This window comes from Panthera uncia, chromosome F1 (assembly GCF_023721935.1).
Source record: "Panthera uncia isolate 11264 chromosome F1, Puncia_PCG_1.0, whole genome shotgun sequence".
Taxonomy (NCBI): domain Eukaryota; kingdom Metazoa; phylum Chordata; class Mammalia; order Carnivora; family Felidae; genus Panthera; species Panthera uncia.
In genome coordinates this window covers 12,371,813-12,397,856 of record NC_064813.1, presented here as the reverse complement: position 1 = coordinate 12,397,856, position 26,044 = coordinate 12,371,813, and the positions used below count along the sequence as shown (strand labels likewise).

Genomic DNA, 26,044 nt, shown 5'->3' with positions numbered 1-26,044 from the left:
TGTATATGGAATAAAGATTGCGCTGATTCCTATCCTCAAGGAGATTAAGGTCTAATGGGAGGGAAATAAAATACATAAAATTAACATAAATACAGGCAGATGTGCACGGCAATTTTAAGAGTGAGGTGGTCATGTGGAATCAAGAATTAGGCTGATTAGTTGGGGGATGATTAGGTAAACCTCAAAAATATACATAAAGAAAATAGGCATGCAGTATTCAAGGTGGTTATCAAGGTACATGGTATTCCTTAACTCTATGCCTGTAGCATGGAATCCCCAGCATCTAAGAGACTTTATTTCTAGGACTTGTTTACTACCCAATACCCAAAATACCTGCAGGGTTTAAGGATCTGTTACCAACCCTCCAAATTACTATTCCTCTAACAACAACACCGAAACTAAATATGAGAGCTTGCTATAGGGTGATCGCAGATATATGTATGAAGATACGTATCAGCAACTCAACCTTGTCAGGCACCCACAGTGGGGGCGTGGATAGTGTAGAATATTCTCTTGGCAGGTTATCTGCGATCGCAGCCCCCAAAACACTTCTTTGGCCCTGCTTCTCTTCACCAACACACTGTGCATCCCAGTGACTATGTATCTGTGTCCTGGGGCAGCTGAAGAAGAGAATATATTATGACCTATTTTGCAGCTCGGTGTAAACAGGTTTTTAACGAGCTGTTCTTCTCCAGGCCAGAGGAATCAGGAAGAGGATCTATTTTCTGTTTATGAGCAACGCTTAAGACATAATTTCAAAGCAAGGAAGGAATTAAAAGCAGAAGCAAATGAGAAATCACACTCCTTTCCCAAAGGGGGATCCAGAAAAGACATCCCATTAGGAAAGAAAAGAACCAGAAATTTTTGAAAAAAAAACATCAGTATAGCAGAGTCTAGAAAGAGCTTCGAAAGGCTCTGGAATCCTACAGGCTGTGCAGTCATTTGCCAAAAACCACCCAGCAGTTCTCTGGGAAAAAAAAAAAAAAAAGCCCATAGGGACTGAAAACATTGACTAATAATTCTTGAATCCATTTCCACAATATTATTCATCTCTGCCAAGGTCAAGTTTGGTCACTGCATGGCTGGAGGTCTGGGCATGCCGTTCCCAGTTTTATTTTTACAGTAGTTATGGAGCCCTTTATATTTCCAAGGGCCCTCCTGTCACTTATTACCCACCCGTCCAGACCACCCACCCACGCTCCCACACACAATATGTCCAGACACACCCACAAATACCCAGATTCTTTAAACCTTATGGTGATTCAGTCTACAGGAATATTGTTTGCCCCAAATGACTTTGTTCTACATACTTGGAGTTTCCCAAAATACATCCGTTTCCCTCTCTGGAGACCAATCTGTGGATCTTTCCACTCCACAAACATTTACAGAGCACCTACTGTGTGTAGGGCACAGATGGATGTAGGAGCTAGAAAAGGCTCGCCAGGGGGCCAGGAAGTGACTGTGACTTCCATCCTGTGAGGAGGTGGCCTCGGTTCCCATAACCAACCGGGTGTGGGGGTGGCGGTGGGAGGCCCTATCTGAATGGAAACCATTTCTCTCACCCACCCTTCCTTCTCCCTCCTTCCTTTTCCTTCCCCTTTAATTCATTTCTGCGTCTTTTGTGTCCTTCTCACTCTGTCCTCTCCTTCCTTCCCCTTTCTCTTTCTTCCTTAGAAAATGGGAGGCTTCTAAAACTACTTCAGAGGTTCTGTCAGCCTCGGGAGACGTCACCATGCTTTTCCTGCCTCCTTCACAAACTACCCGTGGAATAGGCCCTGTGGCCATACAAACTCTAAATACATAAAAGGAGGGGGAAATACTTGTCCTAACTCAGAAGAAACTGACTTTGAGGAAACTACTTTCCTCCACATCCTAACACGGGTGCCTGCCTGTCAGAAAGGCCAGAAGGAAGGCCTGTGCTCAGGGCTGACAGCAGCCTGAACCTGCAGCCTTCCCAAGCCCCACCCCCACCCCCCAGGCCCTGAGCCCTTAGGATAATTTATGAGGTGTCAGGATATTCCTGCCACAAGGTCAGAACAGAATGGTTTTTACACTTCAGCTGCCATGAAAGAGAAACAATTTAATTCTGTTTTACTCTGGCACTGTCTGTTTTCACAATGAACAGGGGATTTAGATCTCCTCGAGATTATTTGTCTAAGCAGAGACCAAGCCTCTTGCTGACTCTCGAGAGGTCTGATTCGACTCTGGCTGCCTTCTCCTTCCTTCCCAGCGAGGGAAAGAGGCACTCGCCTTTCCTGCTGTACCAGAATGAGGTGGGAATCCATCTCACCCAGGCAAGTGAATAGACCAGATACCTTGAGCCACCCCATCCTCTCAGGGTTAGTGGGAAAGAGTGGTTCGGGCATGGAAGAGGTAGGAGAGGGCCCTCTCCTAAATTCAGCCGGCCCCAGAGTCTCTGCCAAGTCGTGGTCTTGAGTCTGGAGTGGTGTTTCCCTTGGCCCGGAAGCACAGCCTCCTGGCTCCTCCTGCAGCTACAGACACAAAGACATTCCGCTGAGCGGCCTGGAGGCCTGCCTGCCAGCAAAACCCAATGTCTCCTCGGAGAGATCTCCCAGTACGGTCTCCATACTCCCGCGAGGCCGGATCAGCCAAGAAGACAAATGCAGGGCAAGCCAGCTTCTCAAGACCCCACCCACCCCCTTCTCCAAGCCGCACCAGGAAGGTCATCTGAGAATCAGAGCAGGACAGATGATCCCATTACGGGACAGTCGCCCTGGATGTTTACGTGGTGGAGAGGGGGCTCCTGGATTCTGGGGCCTAGAAGCATCAGGCCCTCTGGGACCAGTCCATGCGATCTGCTGGGTGAAACTCACCGCTTAGGGTTTGGCCACGTGGCAGGCTCTAGAAAGACAGGAACCGTAATAGGGTGGCCTAGAATTCATCGACCTTTTAAAGCAATTGATGGGAATGAGATAAATCTCTACATGCTGATCGGTAATAATCTTTGAAAAACATGAAGCGAGACAAGCAGAGGTACAATACAGTGAGATTGGTATGCCAACGTGCGTATAAAAAGAGGCCATTATCTATTAATATACACTTACAGGAAAACAGAAGAAGCTTCTGGGGGGTTTTGTCTTTAGAAAAGAGATCTAGAAGCCTCAGAGTCAAAATTCAGGTGGAGATTCTCTTCTCGCTTACATATTCTTTTGGATTTCACAAAAACTTTTTAACCAGGAACTCATATTACCTTTACAGAACAAGTTTTTATTTAAAAAAAAAAAAAAAAAAAAAAAAGAGTAAAACCCCAGAGAACGGCAAGCAAAGGATTGAAGTTTACAATGCCACTTTATGTCGGGCCGGCCAATTCTCCAAAAAAACCACTCCCCTCAATTAAAGCAGTGAATTCTTGGTGGGAAGGGTAAAGGAGCTATTTGGTAAATGACCTCTCCAAGTTCCCTGAATAGTAGTACTTAAATGTGCACGGCGGAGTTCTTCACTTTCTCGTGGGCGAGGAGATTAATCCCCCAAAACAGGGCTCAGTCCATGCATGTAACCTCCTGCAATTTAGCATCCAGGAAGCCTCAGGTTCAAGCAACGTGCCGAGTCAAACTGGCTTGCCCTTGTCACAGTTTCTAATGTCCCTTCTCTATACTACTTGCCACAGTAATAGTTATCCGTTGCATTTCCAGAATGTCATTCATCCAAGGCAGGAGTGTGTATGGCAAAGAGCCTTGGATCCTAGGTCTCGGGCGTAGCTTGGTAAATCTTCTCATCTCTCTGGGCTTCAGTTTTCTTATCTGCGAAGAGAAAGATTTGAGAGGCCCTTGGGTGGCTCACTCGATTAAGCGGCGGACTTCGGCTCAGGTCACGATCTTCTGGTTCGTGAGTTCGAGCCCCGCATCGGACTCGGTGTTGACATCTCAGAGCCTGGAGCTGCTCTGCATTCTGTCTCTCTCTCTCTCTCTCTCTCTCTCTCTCTGCGCCCCTCCCCCACTCACACTCTGTCTCCATCTCTGTCTCTCTCTCTCTCTCTCTCAAAAATAAATAAGCATTAAAAAACATTTAAAGAGAAATATTTGCATGAGATGCAGTACCTTAAGATGCCCTAAGTGCTACAGGTTCCTCACTCCTTGAAAATACAGTTGTCAGGCTGCTGGAAGCTGGTGGCTGGGACACACGGCAAGCCTGTCACGGGGGTCCACGCCTCCATCTGACCTTCAGACGAATACATGTAGGAAAGTATCTTCTGACATGCTTCTTTGCTAACTAGAGATCATGAAATTGCTGTCCCAAAGATTCTGTCCACTGGGGCACCTGAGTGGCTCAGTTGGTTAAGCGTTGGACTCTTGGTTTTGGCTTGGGTCACGATCTCACGGTTTGGGAGTTCGAGCCCCGCATCGGGCTCCGTGCTGACAGCGTGGAGCCTGCCTGGGATTCTCCCTCTCCCTCTCTGTCTCTCTGCTCCTCCCCCACTTGTGCTCACTCTCTCTCTTTACCTCGCTCTCTCAAAAATAAATAAGTAAAACTAAAAAAAAAAAAAAAAAGATGGTGTCCACCACCAGACCAGGAAAACAAGGTTCTGGAAGTCCATTCCGTCCTTCCACGTGACAGAAGAAACTACTACATTGTGAAGTAAGGCCTCAAGACTTTGGATGGCTGGCCCACTGCTGGCCACGTCAATCATCTGATAAGCGCAAGTGGCCACTGAGGCCTCCATCCCTGGATAGACAAGACTTGCTCCCTAGATGAAGGCCCCTCTTCCCAATCTCCATCCACTGTGGCTGGTCTGGGATATTGGAAAGTACTTTCTCCATGTCAGGACGAGGAACTCTGGTACAGCAGCCTGGTACCGCTGTCACGGTCCCCAGGAGGCAGAGAGGTCGAGGGACGGTGAGAAAGGAGTAAAAGAACCCTTCAGACGGCAGCCCCCAGCGGCCCCCTCTGCTCTAACCTCAGATGGGAAACTTAAAAGAACTCGGTTAAGGCAACACCTGGGTGGTTCAGTCGGTCAGGCGTCGGACTTCAGCTCAGGTCGCGATCTCGCGGTTCGTGAGTTTGAGCCCCGCGTGGGGCTCTGAGCTGACAGCTCAGAGCCTGGAACCCGCTTCGGATTCTCTGTCTCCCTCTCTGTCTGCCCCTCCCCGGCTCACGATCTATCTTTCCCTCTCTCTCAAAAATAAATAAACATTAAAAAGAAATTTTAATTCAAAAATTTTAAAAAAATAAAGAGCTCAGTTACCAGCCAAACTAAAACGCATCTAATTCGTTCTCTACAAATTTCTCCTCCCCCCACGTTGCTCCCTTTCCAAATAGAACTATTCCTCATTTCTTTCCCCAAATACTCCAATTTATCCTTGCCCCGTGAGACCTATTCTCCTCACCCCTATAACACAGTCTTGATTGGTCTTTCCCATTAGTTGTGCTCTTGAATTTATAACCTTGCCACAACTTCTGTACTCTAATATAGTGGTGAGAAACACAGATTCTAAACGGATAACAGAGGCTAAGGGTTAAGAACATGAACTCTGGAGCTAGAATGCCTGGTTTAAATTCTAGCCTTGGCCTTGACAAGATAGCAGCAGCCAGATGGACCATCAGTGGCTTTCAACCTGCTTGTCATGGAGGACTGGGCCCTGCCCCTCACAAAAGGGCTGCTGGTCCTTTAGGAAAATCTAACAATGAACAGTTTGTGACAAGACATCCAAAAATGTTTGAGCTAGACTGGTGAATGCTCTAGCTGGTAATAATGTAATGAAATTATGGATTCCAGGGGAGGAAAAAGGCAAACTTATGGCTGCCAGCTTTAAGATACTTGGCTGTGGTTCTGAAAATGACCCAAGTTCATTAGCCATTGAATAAGTTACAGGAAAATAGTTGAAGAATCTATACCAATCAAAAGCATAGACATTCCCAAGGAACTGTACCTTCCTCCCAAGGAGGCTGCATTGCACCACACTAACCAGAGATCACAGTGGCCTTGGTAAACTATAAACTGGAAAAGAATTGTCAAGAGATGAGAGAAAGAGGGGCACCTGGGTGGTTCAGTCTGTTAAGCTTCTGACTCTTGGTTTCAGCTCAGGTCATGATCTCATGGTTTGTGGGTTCGAGCCCCATATCAGGCTCTGTGCTGACAGCTCGGAGACTGCTTGGGATTCTCTCTCTCTCTCTCTCTCTCTCTCTCTCTGCCCACCCCCGCCCGGGCTCATGCACGTGCACATGCACTCTCCCTCTCTCTCTCAAAATAAATAAATAAACTTAAAAAAACACTGAAAAAAAAGAAGAAGAAGAAATGAGAGTTAGAGAAGAAATGAGCCAATGGGCAAACGTCCATTGGATCTAGCTCTCCATGCAGCTGCCTTAAATGTCAAAAAGCCTGTGATACTGCAGTTAAGGAGCCATGGGACACATACAACATTCTGCCACTTATAAATCATTGCTCTAATGCAGGTGACAGCTAAAGGACTTAACATAGGTACAGTGCTAAGAAAGATGCCTGACCATAGGAACTATATATCAAAAAAATTTTTTTAATGTTTATTTATTTCTGAGAGAGAGAGAGAGAGCGAGCGAGCATGGGTGGGGGAGGGGCAGAGAGAGAGGGAGACACAGAATCGGAAGCAGGCTCCAGGCTCCAAGCTGTCGGCACAGGGCCCAACGTGGGGCTCGAACCCACGAGCCACAAGATCGTGACCTGAGCCAAAGTCTGATGCTTAACCGACCGAGCCACCCAGGTGCCCCTATATTATTGTTATCATCATTCTTATTATTAGCTCTCTAGGATATTAGAGTGTCCTTGCGGACCTTGACACACTGGGCCAGGCTCACCCAAAAAAGTAAGAATGCTATTTCTGAATCTTTCAGGCCTTTCCAGAGCCCCCGACCACTTCATCCCTTCGTCATGACTAGAGTTCGCCCTGTTTCTTCATGCGCCACATGGAAAGCCTCATCCATCTTAAGCGACACGTGTTTACTTACTTACATACCTACCCCTCACTTGTCCATTCCCTCTCAAAAACACAAAGCTTGTCTTGCTCTTTATTTTTGAACCATTCTCCTCCACTTTCCTGCTCAAAGTTCTAGTATTTAGATTAGAATGCTAACAGAATATCGAAAAGTTTGAAAGGAGCAGTCAAACTAATGATAATATTTCATGGGATTCTGGTTTCCTCACCATCTTTTTTGCCTGAAAGCAAAATATCCCAGATGTGTCTGCCTTCAGTTGAGGGAAACCGAGGAAGGCATTTTCCCCTGTGAAATGAATAAAATGGTGTAGCAGACGCTGTTCATCATCTACCCAACAGCCATCTGCCCCTCTTACTTACTAATAAACCTCCAAATGTATTTCGGTAGCAAGCCCAGGCTTCCTACTTTTGGGGAAGTTTAGCCCCTTCTCCGGCCCCACCTGCCATTACATTCCCTTAGCCAGCAGTCAGAGGTTGGCATATGACCCAGATCTGGCTAATAAAACAGAAGAGAGAGTCTGCTGGGGGAGCCGGGTGGGACAAGCTTCTGGTAACTACGTTATTGCTTTACAAAAAGAAAAAACCATCCCACACAGAAAAAGTTGTTTTCCTCCATCCCTAAATGTAACGAGGTGAAAATATGGTGCTGCGGCAGCTATTTCAGTATAATGAGGTACAAGTGTAAGGACAAAAGCCAATATGCTGACTATGGTAGAGTAAAAAAAGAGAATGAAATGAACCACTGTGATCTCCAGACTTCTTTTTAACTTTTTTAATTATTTTAATGTTTACTTATTTTTGAGAGAGAGAGAGAGAGAATGAGAGAGAGCACAAGTGCAGGAGGGGCAGAGAGTGAGAGACACAGAATCCAAGCAGGCTCCAGGCTCTGAGCTATCAGCTCAGAGCCCAGAGCAGGGCTCCAAACCACGAACTGTGAGATCCTGACCTGAGTCGCAGCTGGACGCCTAACCGACTGAGCCACCTAGGCGCCCCTCCAGACTTCTTTTAGTAAAATGTAAAGCAACTGTAATTTGGTCCTCTGTTACTTGATAGCTGATCCTAATACCAATATGCATTTCACGAGGAATGTTGAGTCCTTTGCAACGGCACATTCATTCCTCCTTGACGATCTTCAGGGAGATCTAATAAATAAGTATTTATTCTCACAAAGATCTTTCTATATTTCAAATTATTGTCTTGCCTCTATTATTTTTCTTTATAGATTTTTCCATTAAAAATGATTGCTTATAACGTGATGTTATAGTTATCTCACCCCAATTAATTCCAAATTTTCACAAGTACAAAATCATTTCCTTCTCTCAGGCTCCGCGTTTAAATAATTATAATTTTATTTGACTCTTTCTGCCCCCTATATTTATTATTGTCTTCCTAGAGAGGCTTTTATTAAAAGCATGGATTTGGAATCAGAGACCCAGCCATGTGAATGGATAAATTACTTATTTTTTCTGATACTAAACATCCTAAAAATATTGAGGGGGCACATGGGTGACTCAGTTGGTTGACTGTCCAACTTTTGATTTGGGCTCAGGTCATGATCTCACAGTCATGGGATCTAGCCCCTTGTCAGGCTCTGAACTGAGCATGAAGCCTGCTCTCTCTCTCTCTCTCTCTCTCTCTTTCTCTCTGCCAATGCCCCTCTCCCCTGCTTGTGCTCTGTTTCAAAAAAACTTTTTTAACAAATATCTAGGGCTGAAACCAAGGTGAAACGAGATGGCATAAGAAAAACACTTCCCTAAGTCTTGGCACAGCCTGAAAAGTCAAAACAAAATGTGGAGAAAAAAAGAAAAGGAGGGATCAGGGATGGGGAAGAAGAAAGTGAAGGGGGAAACATAAAAGAAAATGAAGAGGAAAAGGAAGATATCAAGAGAAGAAGAAAAAGAAGGGAAGAGGAAGGAAGAGGAACCGAAGAAAGGGAAAAAAAGAGGAAGAGAGGAAAGAGGCAAGAAAAAGAAAAAGGGAAAAAGGAAGTTGAAGTCAGAAAGAAAGGAAAAGAGGAGAATAGGAGGAAAAGACAAGGAAGAAGGACAAGAAGATGAGAGGTAGGGTGCTGATGATGGCGATGGTTTGAGCCCAGAGAAGAACTCTGAGAAACAGGTTAAGGCTAAGGTTAAATGTTAGAACCCAGACAAAGCCCTAACCATCTACACCTTCCTACAGTGCAACTTTTCCCCCTAGAGCTTTGGTATTTATGTGTGACTGACTCTCATGCAGTTCGAATCTAGTTACTCCAAACATCACTACAAAGAAAATTACAAAGGATTACAAACCTTGGGCAATAGTCCTCGTATTTCAAAGAAGAGGTTGATTCATCAAGATTCCAGTGCAATCAAAGAACTTGGAGAAGTCCCTGGAGTCTGTTTCCAGCAAATGCGAGGTACGGCTCAATTAAACCAGCAAAAAATTAAATGAGCGATTCATTGGGCTTCTTCTGTAATGACCAGGTGTCCTCCTTCTTCCGTGATGACAGGACAAGAGAAAAGAGGCTTTTTTTTTTTCTGATACAAGGTGGGGGGGGGTCTTCCTGACGGTGAGGGCTGGTAAAAGCCCCATTGGTTACAAGTTATTTCTTACAGAGAGTCTACAAACACTGGACTGATTTCATGCCACTGGGGTCAAGTGGAACACAGAATGAGGATAGGTAAAAGACTAGAAAAAATCTCTAAGGACCTTCTAGACCCACACTTCTGTAGATCGGCCCATGCTTCTCTGTTTTCCATAATGGAGAATTGGGGGAGGGGTCTCCCCATCACTTCCTTAGGTTTGTCTGTATCAGCTCTCTCCTTGCCTTCCAGTCTCCCTCAAGGGCTGCCATGGGCCCCGTGTCTACAGCCCTGTCCTCCCTGCGATGAGAAGCACGTGCACCCTTCCCATTTTGTCTGTGCTTCTGGCTTTCAGTGGTCTGCTTTCTGAGCCCGAGCCTCTGTGACTTTCCCTAGTGCTGCATTCCCACAAGATCCCTCTCCGTTTCAGGTTGTGTTATCGTCAGCAACGATTTCTCCCACCATCCACGGCTAGAAGCCCCGGCTCTCTTCTCCCCGCTACAAGGTTCGAGCTTGGTCCAGTGCTGTCCCTCAAGGCCGTCAGCCTAACCCCCACCCTCTGGCCCTGACGCCTTCCCTCCCACGCTGAAGTTTTCACTCGAGAACTTGTTACCTCCGACCACAGTTCCAGTAGGGTGACGTCACCCGAGAAAGGCAAAGGAAGGAAACTCTGGCATTGGCCTGAATTAATAACGGAGAAAGGGGAGAAGCCTAATCTTTCCAGTGCAGAAGATGTGTGCATTGTTTGTTGAGAGTAGCCCTCAGGGAGGCCGAGATTTCAAGCTCGGCATTGACGTGGCGCATTTTTCAATTAGACAATATACTGCATGGCATGTCCCTTCCTCCCCCAGCCCCTTGTCTTTTATTACCACATGACTTCATCTCCCCGTGTGACTGACAGAGCCCATTGGGCTCAACACTGATAAAAAACATCTGGGGGAGAAAAATTGCAATTTAGAAAACAATTAAGGACATCAATTTCAATTCATTTAGTTGCCCGGAGAAAGAAAAGTGCTTTCAAAGGCGTAACTTGATCTCCAGGGGTCATGGATTAAAGGGCACGCAGACCCGTTGTTCTCCAGTTGTCGTGCGGAGGAGGGCATCTTAGTTCGGAGGTCCAAACGCAGACATCAGCTCCTATGTTGCAATTTTTAACAAAGGGTAAACCACAGAGAGCTTCCCTAATTTTCTCATTTCTTCTCCTTTTTAAGACATTCTTTCCCTTTTCTTCCTAAATTCCCTTCGAGGAAGGATGCGTTCTCTCTCTCAAATGCTCACCATATGCTCATTTGTTATGGGAGTTCTGTAAGTGAACCTCGGTTTACTGTTAAAGACCCCATCCGTGGGCCTGATTGAGTGTGTGTGTCCGCGTGGCTGTGCGTCTGTGTGTTACCGACTTTTCCTTCCATTTTTCCCCACTAGCTCTGTGAGCACCCGCGGCTCCGTTGCTTTAAAGGGCTCGGAACCTTTATGAATCCAGGTGATAACTTTGCATTCGCAAAACCTTAAATAAAGAACTTTATTATGTTTTCCAGCTTCATCGAGGAACAATTGACGTACGTCACTGCAAAGCTTAAAGAGCAAGGCATGATGGTTCGGTTTATGGATACTGTGAAATGATTACCACAGGAGGCCCAGGTGACATCTGTCTTCTCATATAGACACAATAAAAAGAAAAGAAAGAAGAAAAGAAGGAAAAAAATTCTCCTTGTGATGAAAACTCTTAGGATCCCGTCTAAACTTTCCTACATATTGCAGAGCAGTGTTATACACAATATATATATACACGTGTGTGTGTGTATATATATATATACATAGGTGTATATATACACCTATGTATATATATATATATATATATATACACACATAGGTGTATATATATATATGTGTGTGTGTATATATATATATATATACATGTGTGTATATATATGTGTATATATATATATATGTGTATATATATATATATATATATATACACACAGTACAACTCCTTTACTTTACCCATTTATTCATCGATGGACACAGATTATTTCCCTGTCTTGGCTATTGTGAACAATGCAATGGACACGGGGTTTCCAAGTCAGTGTTTTTATTTCCTTTGGATATATTCCCAGAAGTGGAGTGGCTGGGTCGTAGAGTAGTTCTGTTTTTAATTATTTTTTGAGGATTCTCCCCACTGTCTTCCATAGGGGCTGCACCAATTTGCAGTCTCAACAGCAGTGCAGGAACCAATTTACATTCCCACCAACAGTGCACAGGGGTTCCCTTTTCTCCACGTCCATGCCGGCGTTTGTTATCTTTGGTTTTTTGATGACTGGTAACGAACGGGCATGAGGTGATGTCTCACGGTGGTTTCAATTTGCCTTTCCCTAACGCCCAGTGATGTTGAGCAGCTATTCCTGTACCTGATGGCCTTTCATATATCTTCTTTGGAGAAACGCCTACTCCTCTCCTTTGCCTATTTTGTAACGGGTGGTTTTTGTGCTATACACGTTACTTAGGTAAAATTGGAACCGCTGCTCTCGTGTCTTGAGCACCTGCTGTAGGATAGCCACTATCATCCCACCCGAAACCTAACATCTACTCTACTTGCCTCAGAAGGTGAAGGAGGGACAGTGAAGTAGCTCCCAAACTGAGAAGGCATCTTGAGAGTGGGAAACGAAGCAGAGGACTCCATACGGTTTACAGAGTTGTAGCCGGGGTAGCTTACGGGTGGGGCAGGGGCCCATGGCAGCTGCACAGTCACTGTCCCCAAGTCCGGACATCAGTCCGCAGATTTTATAGAGCAAAGGGACACGCAGAGGGGCGCCGTGGTGAGATCAAAAGGCTCGCATGTGCCTAGTTGACAGCTAGGTCTTGTACTACCTGTACGACAGAAAGGGGAAAGACTAAGTTATCTCTAAAAGATTCGTGGGAGGCCAAAGCGAGCTTTGGGAGGCTCCCCAAGCTTTGGCAGGCATTTGTAAGGCATATATGTTAATCTCCAAGGGGCCCAGAACACGTAGCTCCCAAAGAGGCCATTGATCTGACATGGAAACGATGGAGGGCCAAAGATGGAGTCAGTGTTATCAGCACTCCTGCAACTTGTCACATCAATCCCATTAACCAGGTATTATCATTCCTACATTTTACTTGATCCTCTCATTTTAAAGCATTAAGATTTGTGCCCACACAGGGGCGCGCCTGGGTGGCTCAGTCGGTTAAGCCTCCACCGTGGCTCAGGTCGTGATCTCACGGTCCGTGGGTTCAAGCCCCGCGTCGGGCGCTGTGCTGACAGCTCGGAGCCCGGAGCCTGCTTCCGATTCTGTGTCTCCCTCTCTGTCTGCCCTTCCCCCACTCATTCTCTCCCTCTCTCTTTCTCTCCGTCTCTCTCTGATATAAATAAACTTGAAAAAAAACTTAAAAAGATTTGCACCCACGTAAAAAAAAAGGAAAGACGTGAAGCCAGATTTGTCAGCTCCTAGATCACATGCAGAGGAACAACAGACTAGGAAATAAACTCTGGAAGGTAGGATCTAGTAATAGCTCTGAATTGAAAGTCTCCAGCGATGTTTAATTAAGAGAACATATACAAAATAACTAGTTAGTACTTGGCCCAACGTAGTTCCTCAATAAATGATAGCTCTAATTATTACGTGAAACCATCTCCACTTATCCCCCTGCCCTTATCCTCAATTTCCCTCCAACTTCCTGGTACACACTGCTGAAGTTTTCTTACAGTCCCCACTTAAAATCATCACCTATGCAGTCTAAAGACCTGAGAGCAAGGTCCAGAAGCAGGCATTTGATGTTATCTGACTGCGAAGTAGTAACTGTCAGGAAATCCTACTCCCGGAAGCAGCCAATAGGTGGAAACAGTCCTACAGGAGACCTCGCTCACTTTTTATTAGTCTGCCTCGGCAATCAGCTTAAAACACAGCCACTGCCACAGCATGTGTTTCATTTTGCCCACTGCAGAGAATATAATTACAATAATATATCGTGAGGCCATATGGAAGCGTGAGGTTAGGGCCTACACAGTTTGTAATGAGCCAGAGTTGACTGACAGGATCACTCAACAAGTGGACCACGTTGGCACCGGGAGGGCTCGGGGCGGGGAAACATGAACGAAGAATGGATCTGGTGTCAGAGAATGGATGGTAAAGGAAAGAGAATAAGGACACGTGGGTTAGATGGCATGAAAAGGCAGAGGGGGCTGGCAGAGGAGCCACTGGGGGAGTCGTTCCTTGGTTGAGCCAGGGAGCCTACGGGCTACTGAAACTGAAGGATCTGGGCTCCTGGGTAGGGAATCCAGAGGTGATCTTTCAGCTTAGGAGAGTCAGAAGGTTGCAAGGAAGAATTCATTTGACTTAATGGTAGGGTAAAGGGATAGAAGGAAAAAAAAAAAACCCAATTCTAGCGGTAGAGTATTTGGGACCCTGGAAAATCTTCACAGTCGAGCGGCGGGGAGATCGCTGTGAACTGGAATGTTTAAGGCACACCTGCTAAGGAAGGTCTCTTGATAGGATGTGGGGAGATGAGGAGAAATCTGGATGACCAGCTGGTTAGAGGTGAACAACTGAAAAATATCAGGAAGACAAGAGCGGGCAGGGTAAGAGCAAGGAAAAGATTGAACTGAAAATGTGTCTAAAGACCATCCCCTACCCCCTCACCCTCCCCTACGCCCACCCCAAGTCTTGTGTTTGGTTTCTTGATGACAGTAGGAATAAGAGAGCTGTTCCTCCTGGAACCAATGGGCTTGCAGAGAAAGACAAAAGTTGCTCATGTTATGTTGGTTTGGGGTTTGCTTTTATTTTTTGTTTGTTTCCATTTGGTTTGGTTCTCCACCTCTCCAGGTCAGCTCAGGACAAAAAGTCAATTCAAATCCAAAGGTATCGCTGAACTTATCAGAACCATTTGTCTTCCTTGACTTTAAAACGCAGGCAGAAAATGTTGCAAAATAAGATTTCCAGTCCTTCTGGCCCCTGCGGGTGCCAAGAATGCCCCATGACTGCCCTCTGAGAGGCAACAGCCCTTCAGATCATCAGGAAACCCTGGAGCTTGCTAATAAAAAGAAAGTGATTTTCCATACAAAGTAAACAGATCCCTCCTGCACATCTAAATGGACTTGGCTTCAGATGCGGGTGAAGGCTTGGGGTGGAGTTTTAATTTTCATATTACAGAAGCTCATTCTGAGCTTGAATTTTCCCGTAATTCTTCAAAGCACAACAGAACCCCCTGTCAGGATATATCCAGCAACTGCATTCTTGGAGCAGCTATAAATTAGCTTGCCTTCCCTTTTCCCTCTTGACCTTGAGGCTCCTTTCGGGGACCCAACAGAAGTCCTTTAGGAAGCAGGAAGTGAAGCTTAGAGGATCCGTTATCTAGAAGGATCTTTCCTGTAGAATGTAGTCTTCTTCAGTTTCCCCCCAAATGGAAGCCTGCTCTCCAGTATCGGCCTATCATAATCGATTCCAAACCCAAAGCATCATCTCTCTGGGCTGAATTGCTTTGTCATTGCACAGCTGAGCAGAAGATTTCTACACTAAAATTTTCCGTGTGAATTAGAAGACAAAAAGAAAGAGAGAACTCTTTTCCCTAACATCATCTTTTTATTTATGAAACACTTCTGAGCTTATTGGCACAAAGACACAACCTAACGTAGCATACAGGGTGGTCCATTTAAAACAGTCCCCTTTAAAGAGGATGGCTTTAAGTGTGGCCCATTGTAAGTGGGTCACCAGATGTAATTGTTATGTCAGTCCTTCCTGGCATTGTAAAAATAGGGAAGACTTTCAGGGGTTGGGAGTGTATGTGGAAAACACAGAGAGGCTGGGGGAGCTGTAGAACCATGAGAATAAAGGAATCTACCAGGAGGCTTGATAACTGGGAAATAAAATACAAGTAAACAAACGGGAAATGGGTTCAATCTCGATGCTAATATCTTTGTGGTCACAGGTAAGGTTTCTGTTTTTTCTTTTGTTTTCTTTTGTTTTGGATGTTTTTAACCACCCTGATGGTTGTATTTGTGTTGTATTACTCATTCAGTATATATTTACCCAGCATCCACCATGTGATAGCACTCGACTGAAGGCTGGGAATATGATAACAAAAAGGTAAAGGCAATGCCTTCCAGAGCCTATATTCCAGAGAAGAGAGATAAATATATATTATATATATAATATATATTAATATATATACTATATTAATATATATTATATTAATACTATTATATTATTATAAAATAATAATATTATTATTATTTATATATATAATATATATTATATATTATATATATATATATAATATATATATATGATGTGTTGCTGACATAACATCAGATACTCATAACGTTTTGGAGAAAAACTCAGAAAGTGAGGAGGGAAGGGTAGAAAGAGGAGAATTGGGGAAGTCCCCTTTAATAAAGGACACAAAAGGGACAAAGTATTTTATTCAGTGTTCCCTCTACTCCTCCTCCCTCCACCCACCCGAACCTGACTCATTGTCTCTCCAGAGCTGGTCAGGTCTCACCTCACTTTCAAAGGCAGTGATGGCAGGCGGAGAGCGGGTCCCAGCCCCCTGAGAAGGCCTGGACCAGTGTTACTAAGGCTGAAAGAAAAGGCTGGACTGGCAGAGACCTACTGCCTCATCACAAACTTTAGGCCTCGAATGATGGTTCTCTTTCCTTCCTACTGGTCTTTGACGTCTGCCTTCAGGACCTTTTTCTGGTATTGTCTACCAGTTGTTCATATATTCTCTCGGGCATAAAGGCCCAGTGTGGGATTTACGAGCTGACTCCAACTCCCAAAGTTTGGCCTGCCTCTTACTTCCAGCTTGGTGCTAATCCACTCAAACAGAAAGAGAGAAGCAGAGAAATGTCAGCGTTTCAGTTATTCATTTACTCAATGGACATTCATTGAACACCTATTACAAGCTAGTCATTGTGCTGGAAATGAGGCTGCGAACCACACAGATCTGACTTCCATAGGCTGTGGGAGAATGTACAGAAAAGATGGAAGTTTCTTCCCCTACGAAATCCACCTTTATCTCCTGATTTTTATGGGGACCCCATTGAGAGAATCTTGTCACAGCCCTCATTTCTTAAATCACCGGTGAGTGAAACCCCAAAGAATCCAGGATGTATGAACCAGGAAAAATCTTCCTAGATCCTCAAATAGAGAGTAGACATCCCACCCCCATTATTCTCTTTCTTGTATATTTGCTTCATGGCTTTTATTACAATGAAGATTACAGTTTATTTGAGTACATGCTCATTTCACATCTGCCCTTGACCAAATTGAAAGTTATTTAAGTCTATTTCCCTCCCCATTGTGTCCCCAGTGCCCGGCATGGTGTTTGGCGTGTATTAGGTGCCAAATAGATACTTGTCAGCTCGGCGAATGAGTGAAGGGTTGGGCAAATGAACCAAGCCCTTCTTATTCATTGGAAGAATTTGGAGTTAACACTAAAGATTAAAACTTATCTTTTATATATTTCTCTGCAAGAGGGATCATGGTCATCACATTCCAGATTAAAAGAAATCCATCATAATTTCTGTCGGAAATGAAAATTTAAATATGCCCCTTTGTACACCTAGTCTCCTGGTCTCACCATCCTTCCTCATCACCATGGGTTAAACCTGACTTGAGTATCACACACCAGACCCCAGAGCAAGGACTGTGTGATGAGAGCTCATCTATCCCTTGCCAAGATTCTAATGTTCCACTCTAGACAATCTGGGCTCCTGGCTCCCAAAACTGCTTCTTCTGTGGCCAGGCCTTGAGGCCCCAGGATCTGCCCACATTCCAGAGAGGGTTAGGGTTTCTCATTAATCTCTGTCTGGACCCTGTCCTCAGATTAGCAGCCACTGAAATGCAATCCCTGTAATGAGAAATGAACAGCCTGACCCATGTTGTTTCTCTGAGACCCGTTGTCTCCAACTTCTCACCTCTCCCAGGCACAGCACGTTGACTGAAAGAAGCCATTACTGTGTTCTCACTGCCGAGCGATCGCCCATCACTCCAGAAAGTGTGCAAAGGAGTCCTTCCTTCACAGCTTGACATCTCTGCCCACATTTGGCACGAACCGAGGAAGCCTCCCAGGGTAGAGAAAGGGGATGCACTTAGGTTCTAGAGAGCAGAGCTGACACTCTTTCCCAGAGCGAAAATAAAAGAGCAGGGTCTAGAAAGGATTGATTCTTTAACAATTTACCATTTTATAGCTTGTGCTCATTTATTGCCAGAATGTCATACGGTGGCGTTTGAGGGTAGAGGAGGAAAGGGTTATCCAAGGCAGAAGATGGGAACATCATAAAGAATCCAGAGATCACACAGGCTTTGGGGTTGGTAAGGGCAGAGGTAACCTCTTCTAGATCATCTTTTATACAGTTATTCTACACTATTGTATGGTACTGAAGAGCTCAGAGCTCAACTCTAGCTGTGTAACCTCAGGTAACTTACTTATATCCTTTATGTCTCATATGCCTTATACACTGTTCTGTTAAATGGGAATAAATATGGTACTGACTACCTAGGAACATTATGAGGGCCAAGTGAATTAATACATCTAAAGTGTTTATAGGAATGCTTAGGAAATAGCATCAAATACTTGCTATTATTATTTAACATCAAAAGTATGAATGAGATGTTGGATTGGAAACTTCCAAAGTCAGTTCCACCTCTAAGATTCCAGTATACAAGGGCTCCTTCTTCAGACACACACGTATTTAAAAAAATGAAGGAATCTGTTGAGATGAATCTTAAGCCTGGAGAAGAGACTCAATCTAAATGGAGATAGTTTAACCACTATTATAATTTTTACTATAGCACTTCTCTTGAAGCGATGTATAAAATTCTTTGCATATGGGTGCATACATACAGAAAAAGGGCTCATAACTGTTATCAAATTTCAAACTTCAAAAATTTGGTTTACTGAAACACACTGTATAAATCAGAATAATCTGAAATGCAAGTTACTTGTGTGGTTAATTACCCTGTGTGTTTTCTATATGTCAACAAACAAAAAATAAGGGAATTACATTGGAAACATTTCTAAAACATGCTGAAGTTGGTTAAATGGATTGTAAATCATGATAAAGCAATAAAAGCTTGCCCAGGGCCTCCTTGCTGTAGATTTGGAGCACTGATCTAATAATACACTGTAATAATAAAGAAGAGATGAAAAATCTCATGAAAACAAGCAGAGAGAGCCAAAGCCCAAGGACAAGTCTAGAGTTTGACCAGTGGAGGGTTAGCAGTTCTTTTTGGACAGTCATCTGATGTAGTGAATGTCTGCCTGCGGCCTCTTCTAGAAGGCGTGGGGCGGGGCCACTCTGGATTATCCTTTTCTCTATAGATCCATTTCTCCAAACCAGGAATCAATGGCAGTGGGAGCATCTTGGGAGCAAGGTCCAAGGCCAGTCCTCTCCAGAGTGGCCACGCCTCTTAAAAATAATCTGAAGGGGAGGGGGAGGAGGGGGGTAGGCACCTGGCTGGCTCAGTGGGTTAAGAGTCCAACTTCGGGTCATGATCTCATGGTTTGTGGGTTCAAGCCCCGCGTCAGGCGCTGTGCTGACAGCTCGGAGCCCGGAACCTGCTTCGGATTCTGTGTCTCCCTCTCTCTCTGCCCCTCCCCCACTCCTGCTCTGTCTCCCTCAAAAATAAATATTGAAACAACTTTTTCAAAAATAATCTGAAGAATCTTCTGACATCATACGTGAGTGGGACAAGGATTTTCTGGAGGCTGGGAAGAAAAAGTCGTTACTCTCACCCAGGCATAGGTGGGAAAATTATTAAATCAAGTTTAGGAAACTCTACTCGCTAACTTACTTACGAGTTTTCCTCATGTAGAACACAATATCTAGATCTATCTACGTAGAGGAACAAACGACATAAATGTATACTTATTATAAACATAATACTTTTATGTTCCCAGACATCATCCCTACAGATTATATCAAGAGCACAGACTTAGCTATCAGGCAGGCCTGGGTTCCCAATTGTGTTTGGTCCTTTAACCAGCCACTGATCTTGGGCTATTCTCTTAAACTCTTAAAACCAGGGGCACCTGGGTGGCTCAGTCGATTAAGTGTCCAACTTGGGTTCTGGTCACGATATCATAGCTTTGTCGGGCTCTGTGCTGATAGCTCAGAGCCTGGAACCTGCTTCAGATCCTGTGTCTCCCTCTCTCTCTGCCCCTCCCCACTCACACACAAACTCTCTCTCTCTCAAAAAAAAAAAACTAAACTCCGTTTCCAAACTTAAAAATAGGAAATCTACATAAAAACATGTAAAACATGTATCTCACGGGGCTATTGAAAAAGTTAAATCGCATCATTGATGTAAAGAACTTAGCATTCGCTGAGTGCTTACTACTATTAATACCCTACATTTGAAAGGAAATTCCCAAAGTGGGAGTGAGGAGGAAACAGAAAAAAGTACTCCTCCTTCTAACTCTGGAGCCAGGGAAATGGGCAAAGGGCTAATTATTCCAGAGACACCCTAACATTTCAAGTCAAGAAATGGTGGCTTGACTGAGAACCACACCCAGAAAGGACTAATGAATGAATGGGACTCAAAATGCCTCTGGCTATTTCATCGTTTGGTGGCCCTGGCTCTCATAATTTAAATTTCAGTTTAACAAGAAGTATTGTCACAGAACATCTGGCAGACACAGAGGGCCTGTCTGTCGCATTCCTTTTTCTTTCTTGACAAATATTCCTAGAGCAGGTGAGATCCAGACATTCTTCCTTGACATCCTTTTGTTCTTACAATAACCCAGATCCTTTCTGTAAGCATGTTTAATCCAGGGGTACGGGAAAATTGTAGCCTACTTATTCTTGCTAAGGTCCCAAGGGCAGGTGTTGGCTGCCTTTCCAAAACACTTTTTTTTTTAATGTTTTTAAATGTTTATTTATTTTTGAGAGACAGAGACAGAGTGCAAGCGGGGGAGGGGCAGAGAGAGAGGGAGACACAGAATCCGAAGCAGCCTCCAGGCTCCGAACTGTCAGCCCAGAGCCCGACGCGGGGCTCGAACAGTGAGATCATGACCTGAGCCGAAGTCGGACTCTTAACAAACTGAGCCACCCAGGCGCCCCCCCCAAGACACTATTTTAAAGAGTTCCTACCAAGTGACTGCTTAATTGCATTTTATTGCATGGCATAAACATGCTACGTGATTGGAAATTTCCTGAATATTTCCTGATCTCAGTCACCGAAAACACTCAGATGCCGAAGACAATTTTGGAGTATCTTCTCAGCTCACTTCCTTGAACCGCGTCAGACGCAGCCCACAGCGGGGCGGGGTGGGGGCGGGATCTGATATACACAGCCACCCAGCACAGGGGAGTGGACAAGAAACGAGGCTCTGACTTAGGCCAGGCCAGCTGGTGACCCTTTCCTGCGAAATGAGAACGGAGAACAAGATCAAGGGCTACTGGGAAAGAGTCAGTCACTCTGTGAGGCACTCTCTGGGGCTGAATCCAGAACAGGCAAACCACGAAGCCCTGCTCGTCTTTGTTTTCTGTTAAGGAGATGAGGGAACAAAGAAAGGCAAAGAGAAAAGGGAAGCAGGTGCTCCAGGAGAAGCCAAGAGTTGAGATGAAGAGGGTCTATTTCCTGGGTTCCCATGGCTTCCTTGACTCTGGTCCCACCCTGAGGCCCAGCTGCACTCTCGCCCTTGAGTTTTATAAGGCACTCTTGCCTCCATGTACTAAATGTTGCCCCTTTGGCCCAGCTAGACCAGTAATCCGGCGTATTTCCCTACCTTCTGTTTCCCTCGGCGCCCTGGCCCTGCACATTGTACACAAGAAGGCGTATTTCCTATTTAGGGCCTCCATATGATTAGGCAGCTTTACCTGAGTTTGTATTTCTACTTTGCCTGCGTCTAACAGAGGCCCTGTCATCAGTAGGGGAAATGCTCCTTATGCTGTTCCTCAGTTTCCGGAGAGAGGCACGGATTTTCTTTCCACTTCCAGGAGAGATCAAAAGGAGAAAGGAGGAAGGAGCGCTTCTCTTTTATCTTCCTTCTCGCTGTAGTTTCACTGGGGAAAGAAAGCATAGATGCCGGACAAGCTTTTCTCGCCGCCCTTCCATCCTCGCTGGGTCAGGAGAGATTGCAGATCTCGGCAAATATGTCTCGGCAAATATGAACGCTTCAGACCTGAGTCTCTCCTGCTGGGGGTGGGGTGGGGGCAGTCAAGGCACAAGATCTAGACTTGTGGGGTAGCGGGGAGACGGGCACGGGAAGAAGTCTTATTTGGGCTCCGGCCTTGCTTTATAGTTAATTACATTAACATTTCATCTTTGATCTCTGAGTCCATGTCTAAACTGGCTAAACTATTTAGAGGGAAAAATATGATCGGTCCCTGAGCATCCTCACCAGGCTTGAAGATACTTTAAGGAATGTTGAGTTCCGCAAAAGAAACAAATATCTAACTACAGAATAAGGTACTCATTAAGCCTCTGCTGAGTGATTGCCTGTTAAAAGGTGGGTCATCTGCCAAGGTATCTTAGTTATTCTCATTTATTCCCTAAACTCTAAAACTTAAAAGTCACTCCTCCCAGTGACTGTGGTTGAAAATCTTCAAGTACTTCATTGATTCCTTTCTTTCTCTCCCTAACCACACCCAAACCATTGCCATCCCTGTTGATTTCACTTCCCCTGAATTTCCCCTGCTCCTTTGGGCACTGCCTGAGTTCAGGCCCTTTGATCTGTGGTTTTAACCACTGCTGTAGCTTTCTGGTTATCTTCCTTGTCCCCAGCCACTTTCTACATTGTAGCAGAGTTCACCTTTGTGAAATAAACCTGGTGACTTCGTGCCCTGTCTAAAAACCTTTAGTAGCCCCTTTAGCTAATAGGAAAACCTTAATCTAGAGGATCTATCACAATCTGCCCCAACCCACAAATTTCAGCAACTTCGTCTTCTTCCATCACTGTCATACCTCAGGGTTTCCGCAAAACAGCCACTGTGGTCCAGTCTGATGCCCCGGACAGATTCATCTACTCACCGTTTCTTAAATTCTGTGTCTTGGTACATGCTATCAAATGCCCAACCATTTCACTATGTCTGGAATATTCTTTCCCAGATTCTCCGCATTAAGAACAACCACTTATCCTTGGAGTCTTATATAAAATTTAAATCATATATGAGATAGGTACCCTCCATACCCCTCATTGCTGTTTTCAAACCATTGTTCCTTCCCCCTCTGTCTTCCCTAGACATTCTCGGGATTGAATCTCTTATAATTAAATCATACTGGGGGCACCTGGGTGGCTCAGTTGGTTAAGTGTCCGACTTCGGCTCAGGTCATGATCTCGCGGTTTGTGAGTTCGAGCCCCAGGTCGCACTCTGTGCTGACAGCTAGGAGCCTGGCGCCTGCTTCGGATTCTGTGTCTCCCTCTCTCTGCCCCACCCCTGCTCACGCTCTGTCTCTCTCTGCCTCTCAATAATAAATAAACTTTAAAAAAAAAATCATACTGCCCACTATCCCTCATTGTGATGTCACCAACCAACCCCCCAGTTATGCCCCTTCACTTCCCACTGGTTTTACTTCCTGGTTCACTTTGACTGTCTCCAGTCCTGCTAACGTCTCCATTCCTGGATGATTGCCATGTACACAGTAGATGATTCAGTAGACTCTCCATTCCTAGAACTCCTCTCTTCCAGCGATCTGACCCTCCATACTACCTCCGCCATTTATCTGTATGTTCAGAGCCCTAGACCTTCTCTTTACCAATAATCCTTCCATAACACCAATTTAATTCATTCCATTCTCTGACCGTAACATCCATCTATCCCTCCATCTCCTCTAGTGACCCATTTCCAACTTCACCAGGAGCTCCAACCCATTGATCTATCTTTTCATTATCTCTAACCTTCGTGAAATTCTCTCTCACCACCTTACTCATCTTAAAGTCCGTGACTAATCAATAGACTCAACCTCTTCGTATATACCCTTAATTCCTTGTTGTACTCACTCGGCAAAACTACAACCCTGGCTAATCTTACCTAATTTGTGCCTTCGTTCCTGCCAAAGAATGAGCCGAAGGCCAACGCTTTTGATCATGAACCTCCAGTGAACCTAAATGTTGCTTGATGATCATATTCTACTTTTCTGGCCTATTCACTCTACCACAAATGCGATGGCTACCTTGTTCGTTCTTATCTCTCCTCAGACCCACAGCACACCGCCTCAGTCTTCATTCTCGGATGACAGTCGTCTTTCCCACTTCACTGACAAAGTTAACGCCAAGTCTATAAATTTCGGATTCTGTGTCGGAATCCAAAATTCTATAAATTTCCGTAACCATCACCACCTTTCCGCCAGAATCTATACACATAAACCCTTACCTCCCACCCGCAGCTGAAGAGGACTTAACCACGCACCTATCAAAAGTCAATCTCCCCACTTGCAAATGAGATCCCATCTTTACTCAGTGACAATGCTCTAGAAATCCTCCCATTTCTTTTCCTGAATCACAAATGTCTCCGTCTCTCTACCAAATCCTTCCCATCAATGTACAAACACATAATTTATTTCTCCCATCTTAAAAACAAAAACAAAACCCTTCACTTACCCTTACTTCCCTTGCCTGATACTGCCTTGTTTGCAAATTTGTACTCCTTCCTGGCAAAACTCTTTGAACAAGTTGTCTATATCCATTCTCTATAATTCCTTTCCCCCCATAGTCACTTATAATCACTGCAAGCCAGTTTTTTTTTTTTCCTACCCACCCTACCAAAGCTGTTTGTTCGCAGTTTTCCTCTTACTTGACTTATTACAAAGGTTTGATGTAGTCAGTCCCTCTGTCCTTGATATTTTCTTCACGTGGCTTCCAGAACACTCAACCCTTGGTTTACTTTATTGGTCACTCCTTAGTCTCTTTTGCTGCCTTTTCCCTCTTCTTCCTAAGCTCTTAATGATTACACACTTTAGGGCTCACTCTTTGTTCTCTTCGCTATTTTCACTCATTCTTTCAGTAAACTCATCCAGAATCACAACGCTGATTACCACCTCCATGCTAATTTTCCATCTCCAGCCCAGACTTCTCTCCTGAACTTCAGACTTGCACATTCACTCCACTTCTCAACATCTTCTCTTGGTGTCATCTAAAACCTCAGAAATGTTGAGTTTAAGCTCTTCTGATTCCTGATCTCTCACCATGAAAACTGCGTTGTCACCCACTTTCCATACCTCAAATGATAGCAACTATGTTCTTCCGGTGGTTCCGATCAAAAATTTTAGACTCATCTTTGACTTCTGTCTTTATTACACTCCCACACATACCATTCAGCAAATCCAGTTGGCTTTCATTTCAAACATATCCAGAATCCAAACACTTCTCACTACCTTCAGTGCTATCCCCCTGGCCTGAGCCACCGTTACTTTTCTCCTGAATTACTGCAATGTTCTCATTTAGGAATCAGCAAAGTGATTTTGTAAAGGGCCATGTAGCAAATATTTTCTGCTTTGTAGGCCATACAGTCATTGGGGCAACCAGTCATCTCTGCTGTTATAACGCAAATGGGCATGGCTGTGTTCCAACATAAGTTTGTTTCCAAAAAAAAGCAATGAGCTGAATTTGGACCCCAAGCCATAGTTTACCAACTCCTGATCTATCGGGCCTCTTTGTTTCCATCCACTATGATCTTTTCTCAAGTCAGATCATGTCACTTCTCTGCTCAAAACTCTGCAATGGTTCTCCTTCTGGATCAGAGTAAAAACCATAATCTTCAATAATCTTCAAGCCCCTACATGATCCTGCCACAGTCATATCCCTAAATCTCATACCCGTTGCACTCTCTCCTTAATCCACCCTGCTGCAGCTGCACGGATCCCCTCGCTGGTCCTCAAATAGGCCAGGCACACTCAAGACTTGGGGCATCAGCACTGGTTGTCCCCTCCTCCCCCAGATATCCACACGGCCCCTGCCCTCACCCTCTTCACTTCTCTGCTCAAATGTCACCCTCATCAAGGAGGCCAATGCTGGCCACTCGTTGAAATTAGAGCCTTCCTCCATGACTCTCATGCCCCCTTACTCTTCTCTATTTTTCCCTTCCCCCCCCCCCCAAACTTACCACTTTCTAACGATAATAATTTACTAATTTACATTTACTGCATCCCTAACCTTCCTGGAATACAAGCTCCACGAGGCCAGGGAACTTTGGATTTTATTCCCTGGTGTATCCTGAGACCCTAGAGCCATGGATGACACATAGGAGGCATTCCCAAAAGGTGGGAATGGAATCCGTGTGGCATCCCTCAAATCCCAGAGATGTAGTGGGTCACTCAAGTCTCTATATTACTTTAATTCTTTTTCCGTGTTATTCTTATAGTCCTTTTTGTCCTGACTCATTACTATGTAGGTAACCGCCTTTCCTATCACAACACCATGATCTTCTTGGACATTTGCTATATGTTTGTTTGCCTGTCACGTAGCAAAAGGTCAGTCATGCCAACGTAATGAACCTACAAAGGTGCCACATATGCGTGGTTCTCTGTCACCAAGTCACTCACTCCACGAGCCAGTATTTGAAAGGTCTCTCCCCATACCCCACTCTCGATACATCTATACACA

General features: G+C 44.7%; 1 protein-coding gene and 2 long non-coding RNA genes across 4 annotated transcripts in view; 1 reads left to right on the top strand and 2 right to left on the bottom strand.

Moving 5' to 3' along the window:
* The window catches only part of KIFAP3 (kinesin associated protein 3), a 353,458-nt gene that overhangs the window by 96,405 nt on the left and 231,009 nt on the right, over positions 1-26,044 (top strand). The gene's annotated exons all lie outside the window — the stretch shown is intronic.
* On the bottom strand, positions 3,291-9,457 carry LOC125925134 (uncharacterized). Its single transcript, XR_007458709.1, has 2 exons — positions 9,215-9,457; positions 3,291-3,761 (listed from the first exon to the last, which is right to left on the bottom strand). It is a non-coding gene; the product is annotated as an uncharacterized LOC125925134 (long non-coding RNA).
* On the bottom strand, positions 20,596-22,892 carry LOC125925133 (uncharacterized). 2 transcript variants are annotated; one of them, XR_007458708.1, is made up of 3 exons: positions 22,732-22,892; positions 21,321-21,506; positions 20,596-20,863 (listed from the first exon to the last, which is right to left on the bottom strand). It is a non-coding gene; the product is annotated as an uncharacterized LOC125925133 (long non-coding RNA). The 2 variants fall into 2 exon arrangements; XR_007458707.1 differs by having other exon boundaries at positions 20,596-21,506.